The sequence below is a fragment of the Zea mays genome, chromosome 5 (genome assembly GCF_902167145.1).
Source record: "Zea mays cultivar B73 chromosome 5, Zm-B73-REFERENCE-NAM-5.0, whole genome shotgun sequence".
NCBI lineage: Eukaryota > Viridiplantae > Streptophyta > Magnoliopsida > Poales > Poaceae > Zea > Zea mays.
Window position 1 is genome coordinate 34,331,012 of NC_050100.1, and position 9,945 is coordinate 34,340,956.

A 9,945-nucleotide genomic window follows, 5' to 3' on the forward strand; every position below is an offset into this window, starting at 1 on the left:
TTTCCTTGCTCGTTTCCTTATCTGTATTCCATTAGCTGCAGGATTTTCTTTTAGATGAAAACCACAGCCTGCTAGAGATTGATAGTGATAGTGTTGGATCACGATTGCAGGTAAAGTTCACTTTATAACTTCAAGTAAGTTTGCACAGAATTTGGACCCTATATATTTTTTAGTCAAGTCTAGCAATTTTACCCATGCGATGCATTCTCTTGCTTCCACTGGATTGCCCATTGTGTTAAATTGTTTATTGCAGTATGTGTGATATAGAGATGTCCCATCAGTTAGGGTCCTAAGAAACACATTAGAAGTCTTGAGAATTGATGCTCATATACTTCTTGCTTGCAAATTATCTGATCAGAAGCATTCCTTTCTTATAGGATAAAAGAAGTAGGCGCAATGAGGAGTCATGTTCATTCACAAGCTCTAACAGAGAAAGTTGGGGCAGATGTTCATATTTAGGTGCAGCCAGTGATGAATCATTCTCAGGCGATAATAATGATAAGCAGGTGACACATTGCTTCAATTGTCTGACAATTTAGTTATCCAGTGTCTTATACGAATACCTTAGTTATCCAGTGTCTGCATTGATCGTATCTGTTATGGTGTCTGTTAGGTGGATTGGCTATGAGGTATGCTTATTTATGTTAAACCTATATTCTAACTCCAGAATTATCAAGGGAGTATTGTTGCATTTCACAAGATTAAACGGGTTCCTCTTCAGTGTTTGTAGCTGGAGATCAGGAGAATAACTTTAAACTACACCTTTCTACTTTCAAGAATCTACTCCTGGCTGGTTGCTGTACATTGGCCGCCGAACTGCCCAGCTGTCCCAGGGAGAGGTTGCACGCCTCCCATTCACCATTTGTCATTTCGTTGCCTGCCGCTGGCTGAGCCTTCCAAGGAGGTGGCGGAAGGTTTCCACTTTGATCATCTACAGAGTATGGATACTAGCGTCACTTATTTTTCTTCTTCTTCGGATAGAAAAAGAAAGATTCATATGAATACAGAGAGTTCTGGTTGAAAGACAGAAGTGATACAGAAAAGTGCACACACTAATAAAGTAATAATTAAGTAGTATTCCAGAAAGATATAACAGCAGATCAGATATGACAATTCTTGCCATATCGTAATTCAGTGCTTGCTCTGCTGGAAGGTTGGCAGCTTGATCATTCCACCCTGAATTAACATTATTAAACTGGGATGCCTGATCATAGGACGTTCCAGCACCCCCGTTCGGATACAGCGTCGCCTGTTGCGACTAGAAAGGCTGCTGAGTTGGAGTGTTGTATGCCTGAGATCCTGGAATAGCAGAACTTAGATTGAGACCAAAGGGGTCAGCTGCTTGAGTTTTGCTGTTAACGGTGCTGTTCTGTGAAAATATTCGTTTGACATCAGTTCATTCCATTTAAGTCGGTGTATCTATAATAATATTACATATTTATATCATCAATATAATATTAAAGTTACGATGATATTTGGTCATACATATTTTACATATTATAGTGATATTTATCGTTCCGTATTTATGTTTTATATTAATTTCTAACTCTCGTGGCAACGCACGGGCATATAACTAGTTATACTATGAATTTGTAAACTTTATATATTATACTATAAAATCTGTAAACGTCTCTACTTCTATAAATCACCAGTTTTTCTGGTGTTTCACATCCATTCTGTAGAAGAAAAAAGCTTTATACTTACTACACCACTACACGAAACCACACACAGCGTAGCAGTTTCGGATAGGTCTGCGGGAAGAGAATGAGTGAACGAGCTAGCTATAAAAAAGGGTAGGTCTACTTTTCAACTCCCTTTCTCGGTTTTTTCTAAGATAAAGTATAATATTTGTATTTTAATACATGGTATGTGGGTCATATGTCTATTTTTATTTAAAATTTGTATTCTTTTTGAGATAGTTCACTTTATTTTCAAATTTATTTTTTACGAAAGATACATCACGCTGGATACCCTACTGTGTCATACGGTCGTTATACCATATTATCAAATATGATTGTTGTGTTGTTGCAACACACTAGGGATGTAACCCGACCGAATACGGATTGATATTACTAATATTATATTTGTTTTCGTTTTTTGTTCGGGTTCGAATTCGGATACGGATACGAATTTTCCATATACGGATACGAATAGTCATGTATCAAATATGGAACGAGTCAGATGTGAATCGGTTACGAATATTTTCTTCGGATATAAAGACGACACATCATTCATTCATATATAGCATCTAGATTTAAATATAAGTTGATGAAAATATATCTATAGTGTGTATATATGCATATATATATATTATATATAGTTTAAATATTATAAGCCATATGCTTCCACTAACTAGAGAAAGCTTTGGCCCAACGGTGTCATCTGGTTCAGTTGCACCAGGTTCGGGCGCTTATAAAAACACTCCCAAGTCGCCAGGGATTAAGTTTTAGCGGCGACGGCGATTCCCTTGGGCGTGAGTGAGAGCATCTAGAGGGGGTGAATAGATGATCCTGTAAAATTAAACACTAAATAGCCACAAAACTTTGTTATAGAAGTGTTAGTGCGACTAGGTAGTTTTGAGGCGAGTTCTTGTGGACAAAACAATCACAAAGAAAGCAATCACAAGAGACACACGATTTTATCACGTGGTTCGGCCAAGTAACACTTGCCTACTTCCACGTTGTGGCGTCCCAATGGACGAGGGATACACTCAACCCCTTTCAAGTGATCCAATGATCAACTTGAATACCACGGTTTTCTTCCTTATAGTCTTTCTCCCGTATGCGAGGAATCTCCACAAGTTGGAGCCTCTCGCCCTTACGGTAAAGAACACAAAGAAGGCACAAGAGTAAGGCTAGAAGAGCAACACACACAACACACAAATCCGCAGCACACACGCACACAAGCCAAGACTTGAGCTCTAAATGTAGCACAGAGAGATCACAACTCGAACGGAGCTCAAATCACTAACACAATCGATCAAATGCACGGAGACGGAGTGTGGGAGTCTTAGAATGCTTAGTGAATGCTTAGGTAACTCCTCCATGCGCTTAGGGGTCCCTTTTATAGCCCCAAGGCAGCTAGGAGCCGTTGGAGGCAAACTTGGAAGGCCATCCTTGCCTTCTGTCGAGTGGCGCACCGGATAGTCCGGTGTGCCACCGCACAACTACTGTAGCCTGTCCGGTGCGCGATTGCCTTCCAAATCAGGAACAGGCGACCGTTGCTCCTCTGGGCTGATTGGCTCACCGGACAGTCCGGTGCACCAGCTGACCGTTGGAGCAGTCCACGTGTCGCGCGAAGATTGCGCGACCGACCGTTGGCTCACCGGACAGTCTGGTGCCCCACCGGACAGTCCGGTGAATTATAGTTCACCGGGGACCAGCCTGGCGCACCAGACACTGTCTGGTGCGTCACCAGACAGTCCGGTGTGCCAAGCCGAACTGGAAATTTGCTGCACACAGCCAAGTCTTTTGCAATTCGATTCTCTTCTTCTCAGCTCTGTTTCTAGCACTTAGATAACCTCATTAGTATTCAAAAACAAATATAATAAGTCTAGAAACATACCTCATGCATTGATTTGCACTTTTGCTTGTTTTCAACTCGCTTTCTCGGTTTTTTTGCTAAGATAAAGTACAATATTTGTGTTTTAATACATGGTACGTGGGTCATATGTCTATTTTTATTTAAAATTTGTATTCTTTTTGAGATAGTACACTTTATTTTTAAATTTATTTTTTACGAAAGATACATCACGCTGGATTGCCACTAGACCCTAGTGTGTCATACGATCGTTATACCATATCATCAAATATGAGTGTTGTGTTGTTGCAACACACTAGGGATGTAACCCGACCGAATACGGATTGATATTACTAATATTATATTTGTTTTCGTTTTTTGTTCGAGTTCGAATTCGGATACAGATACAAATTTTCCCAGATACGGATACGAATAGTCATGTATCAAATACGGAACGAGTCAGATGCGGATATCTTCGGTTACGAATATTTTCTTCGGATATAAAGACGACACATCGTTCATTCATATATAGCATCTAGATTCAAATATAAGTTGATCAAAATATATTTATAGTGTGTATATATATAGTTTGTATATTATAAGTCATGTGCTTCCACTAACTGAGAAAGCTTTGGCCCAACGGTGCCATCCGGTTCAGTTGCACCAAGTTCGAGCGGCTATAAAAACACTCCCAGACCGCCAGGGATTAAGTTTTAGCGACAGCGACGATTCCATCGGACGTGAGCGGTGACGCTCCCGAGGCGGGTAGGCAAGTGGCGCCGACGCTCCTAAAGTGGACGAGCGACGTCTGCTTTGAGGAAATGATTCACGGGTTAGTTATTGCTAAAACCTGGCTTCACTAATAATAAATACCTGACCAACTAAAAGCAACTGCTTGAGCCTAACCCCACATAAAGCTAGTCCACTTCAGCCAAACGAGGCATTTGCTGAGTACGTTGATGTGTACTCATCCTTGCTTTACCACAAAACACCAGGTTGTCCACATTGCAACCACTGCTCAGGAGAAGACGAAGTCGTGGAAGGAGACTTCCAGGAGTTCCAAGACTACGACGAGTTTTAGGTGTGGGTTGGCGGCAACCCCCAGTCAGCTGCCTGTGAAGGCCTTATCTTTACTGCGTTTCGCTAGCACTTTGATTTAACTGTTAAGTTGATGACTATGTGGATGTCTATGACTCTGTGATGTAATAAGTTAATACCCTTTTATGTTATTATTCGAGCACTGTGCGATGATGTTCATTTATGTAATCGCTGTGTACGTGAATTCTGATCCTGGCACGTACATAGTTCGCATTCGGTTTGCCTTCTGAAACCGGGTGTGACATAAGTGATATCAGAGCCGTGCTGACTGTAGGACCGCTGACCTAGAGTAGCACTGGTCGTACTAAGGACTATTGACCTTCCCTCTCACCTTGACCTCTGGTGTTACTTCAAAAGTCGGTCATCTCGACCAACCCTATGTGTTACTACATATATATACTATATTATACCTTGTTAAAATTTTATTTTTGTTCTGTCTATGGTTTATTCACTTGTCATATTAGTTCTGTTCTTACTCTTATGCTTACGGTGTCTTTTGTAGATGGCTCGACTTAGACACACTGCTCGTAAGTCGGTGATTCCTTTCCTGCCGTCTCGCCTTGCGGAGCGTCCCCTGCGCCGCACTGTGTCCGGTCAGTCAAGTCACCTGGAGAGGCTGCACCACTGCCTGCGTGAGGAGCAGGAGCGCCAGCGTCAGCACAGGGAGCAGCAGGGCTCTTCCTCCCCACCTAAGCAGGAGGTGGAGTCCGTGAGGCGCCACTCCTCTGTTCCCCAGCTGGAGGCGCCCCCTGCACCACCGCGGGACGCCCCGGCTGTTGGAGGAGCTACTGGAGGAGGTCCTGGAGGAGACCCCGACGACGACGACTCAGACCACAGCACGGAGTCCTCTGAGCCGCAGGAGGCGGAAGGGTGGGTCGCCCGACCCATCACCCGTGACGCCGCTCGCGGTTGTCACTTCCACGACGCACTCGACACCTTGCTGCGCCAGGCTTTCGACCGGCACACCTGGTCGATCGAGTATCGTTGTGTAGTCTACCAGCACAGTCGCGGGAGGTACCCGGACCGCTGGGAGGCTACCTGCCTAGTTCGCCGTCCGGAGGATGACCTCCGGGGTGCAGAGGCCGTTTCGGAGCACTACTCCATCTCCGAGAGGGACACTGCAGAGGCGGCTATGCAGGATGCAGCACAGCGTGCACTCTCCCAGTACTGTTCCTTGTTCGGTGGGGTGGCCGACGGTCTTAACCTTAGGTACTACCCCCGCCGTCCTACTGGCAGCACCGAGAGTGTGGTTGTCTCACCTGTTGGTGAGGGTAACCCTAGGTTGAGCAGCACAGTCAACCTATTCGCGGTGCTTAACACTGAGCTGGATCACTCTCTGGACGAGCTGAGCAGGGCTCGAACGGAGATTGCTGAGTTGCGTGCTGAGCTAGCAGAGCGCCGCCACCAGGAGGGTGGTTCTCTCGCTCCTGTTGGGACTCAGCACCCATACCGCTCGCCGCCACGTGGTCACCACACTTATGGTTCCCCTGCCTGTAAGACCAGGATAGATCTGGATCCTTAGATCGTTAGCGTCGAAGTTTGTAATAATTCTTAAGTCAGATGTCTCAGTCTTAGGTAGTCAGTTTAGTTTGCTTACCAGTTGCTTCCATTCAGTTTAGTTTGCTTATTAGTTGCTTACATGCTTGTTATGATGAACTTGTGCTGGATTTGAAACTTTGTAATGACTGTAGCCAACATGTGGGTTTCCCTTGCAGTTTGGCTTAGCTAGTAATGTTAATGAAGTCAGTTGTTTAGTTGGGAAACCATTTACTTCTACTTTCCTTTTTATCTGAGAAGCTGTGTTGAATCATAATGAGGATCAGTGAAGCTCTTTATTCACTCGGTGTCATGAAGAATTCTGTATACTCTCTTTTCTTATGCTGAAGGATTGTAAGATCAATGCTGATGTATGAATGTCTTCCACAGATGTCTGACAATAGGCGCCGATGCAACAGGCGTGCTCAGCAAGAGCAGCATGCCCAGCAGGAGGAACATCAGAGGCAGCCTCCCCCGCCACCCCCGATGACAGTGGAGCAGATGTTCTTGATGCAGACTCAGGCAGTGCAGGCTATTGGGCAGACTCTGGCAGCCATGCAGCAGGCTCAACAGCAACCCCAACCCTAGTTGCAAGTGCAGATGCCCCAGATGCCACGGGATAAGCGTGGCGAGTTCATGAGAGGGCACCCTCCTACCTTCGCCCATTCTGCTGACCCCATGGATGCAGAAGACTGGTTGCGTGCAGTGGAAAGGGAACTGCGCACCGCCCAATGTGACGACAGGGAGAAGGTCCTGTATGGTCCCCGCCAGCTAAGGGGAGCAGCCCAGTCCTGGTGGGAGTCCTACCTCGCCACCCATGCTGACCCTGAAGCTATCACTTGGGAGGAATTCAGCGAGAGTTTCCGTCGGTACCATGTTCCAGAGGGACTGATGATCGTGAAGAAAGAGGAGTTCTTGGCTCTGAGGCAGGGACCCCTGTCTGTTAGTGAATACAGGGACAAGTTTCTGCAGCTATCTCGTTATGCACCTGAAGACGTCAACACTGATGCTAAAAGGCAGTACAGGTTCATGAGGGGTTTGGTGGATCCCCTGCATTACCAGTTGATGAACCACACCTTCCCCACCTTCCAGCACCTGATCGATAGGGCGATCATGATCGAGAGGAAGCGCAAGGATATGGAAGATCGGAAGCGCAAGATGAATGGACCGCAGTCCGGGAGCATCAGCCGTCCCCGCTTCTCAGGCAGTTCATCTCAGCAAGGCAGGCCCGGTCACCCACAGGGATATCAGAATCAGAATCAGCGTCCGCATCATCAGCAGTTTCAGAGACAGTATCCACAGCAGCAGCAGTATCGTCAGAACAGCCAGCAGGGAGGTAACCAGTATCAGAGGCAGAACAACCAGGCACCTCGCCTTCCTGCCCCAGCAGCAAATCAGAGCAACCAAGCAGCCCCAGCACAAGGAGGAGGCAGAGGATGTTTCCACTGTGGAGAACAAGGCCACTGGGCGATGCATTGCCCAAAGAAGATGGCGGAGCAGCAGACCAACCATAATGCTCCAGCAAGGCAAGGTGTACCTCAACAGGCAGCAGGTAATCGTGGCCAAGCGTACAACCGTGGGAAGGTGAACCACTTGGAGGCCGAAGCGATCCAGGATGCACCAGATGTGGCAGTAGGTATGTTCTCAGTCGAATCTCATCCCGCAAAAGTGCTATTTGATACTGGTGCAACTCATTCATTTGTCACTGCAATATGGGTAGAAATGCATAACATCTCAGTAGAGGCAATGATGCCGCCCATGAGGATTAATTCGGTCGGTGGTAAAGTGCAAGCAGATAGAATATGCTCAAATATAAGGGTGGAAATAAGGGGATAGAGTTCCCCAGTGATCTAATAGTAATAGACACCCTTGGGGTAGATGTCATCCTAGGGATGAATTGGTTAATGAAATATGAAGCGAATGTTAGCTGTGACAAGAGGACCGTAACATTGAAGTCCCCACTCGGAGAGAAAGTAGTGGCTGAGCTAAGGATGCCTAAACCAGCGGAGGGAGATTGTCACCAGATTTCAGTTGATAGTAAGGAGGCCAAACCGCTTGAGGCTATCAAGGTTGTGTCAGACTTTCCGGATGTGTTTCCCGAGGAGCTAACGGGCATGCCACCCGAGAGAAAAGTCGAATTTGCCATAGAGCTTATCCCTGGTACCGCCCCCATTTCCAAAAGAGCCTATCGAGTGTCTAGACCAGAATTGGTGGAACTCAAGAAGCAGATTGATGAGCTATTAGAAAAGGGTTACATCAGGCCAAGTACCTCGCCTTGGGCCGCTCCAGTGTTGTTTGTAGAGAAGAAAGATGGTACCAAAAGGATGTGCATAGATTACAGAGCCCTGAATGAAGTCACTATTAAGAACAAGTACCCTCTGCCAAGAATAGAAGATCTGTTTGACCAACTTAGAGGTGCCAGCGTATTCTCGAAGATAGATCTGAGGTCAGGCTACCATCAACTCAGAATCCGACCCTCGAACATACCGAAGACAACATTCATCACCAAGTATGGGTTATATGAGTATACAGTTATGTCCTTTGGTTTGACAAATGCACCAGCCTTCTTTATGTATCTGATGAACAGTGTGTTCATGGACTACCTAGACAAGTTTGTGGTAGTGTTCATCGACGATATTCTCATATATTCCAAAAGTGAGGAAGAACATGTGGAGCATTTTAAGATGGTATTGCAAAGACTACGAGAGCATCAGTTGTATGCCAAGCTGAGTAAATGCGAGTTCTGGATTCATGAAGTCTTGTTTCTGGGTCACATCATAAACCAAGATGGGTTAGCTGTGGATCCAAAGAAAGTAGCAGATATCCTGAATTGGAAGGCACCGAAGGATGTTTGTGGGATCAAGAGCTTCATTGGAATGGCCGGATACTATAGGCGTTTCATTGAGGGCTTTTCAAAGATTGCTAGGCCAATGACAGCGTTACTAGCGAAGAAAGTTGAGTTTAAGTGGACCCAAAAGTGTCAAGAAGCGTTTGAAGAACTGAAGAATAGATTGACCACAACACCTGTGTTAGTTCTGCCTGATGTTCACAAGCCATTCTCGGTGTACTGCGATGCTTCTTACACCGGATTGGGATGTGTGCTAATGCAAGAAGGAAGAGTTGTAACATACTCATCTCGACAGCTGAAGATCCATGAGAAGAATTACCCCACACACGACCTGGAGTTGGCAGCGGTGGTTCATGCGTTAAAACATGGAGACATTACCTGTATGGACAAAAGTGCGACATCTACACAGATCACAAGAGTCTGAAATACATATTCACCCAGTCAGAGTTAAACATGAGGCAACGAAGGTGGTTGGAATTGATCAAAGACTACGAGTTGGAGATACATTACCATCCAGGCAAAGCCAATGTTGTTGCAGATGCTCTGAGCAGGAAGAGTCAAGTCAATATGATGGCTACGTACCCAATGCCATATGAGTTAGCCAAGGAGTTCGACAGACTGAGTCTCGGTTTCCTGAACAGTACACAAGGAGTAACAGTGGAATTAGAGCCCACCCTAGAGCGGGAGATCAAAGAAGGGCAGAAGGATGATGAAAACATCAACAATATCCGGCAGCTGATCTTAGAAGGAAGAGGCAAAGACTTTCGAGAGGATGAAGAGGGAGTAATATGGTTCAAGGACCGATTGTGTGTTCCCGACATCAAACCTATTCGGGAGCTGATCCTAAAGGAAGCTCATGAGACAGCCTACATACACCCTGGAAGTGAAAAGATGTATCAGGATTTAAAAAGGAGATTTTGGTGGTATGGCATGAAAAGAGAAAT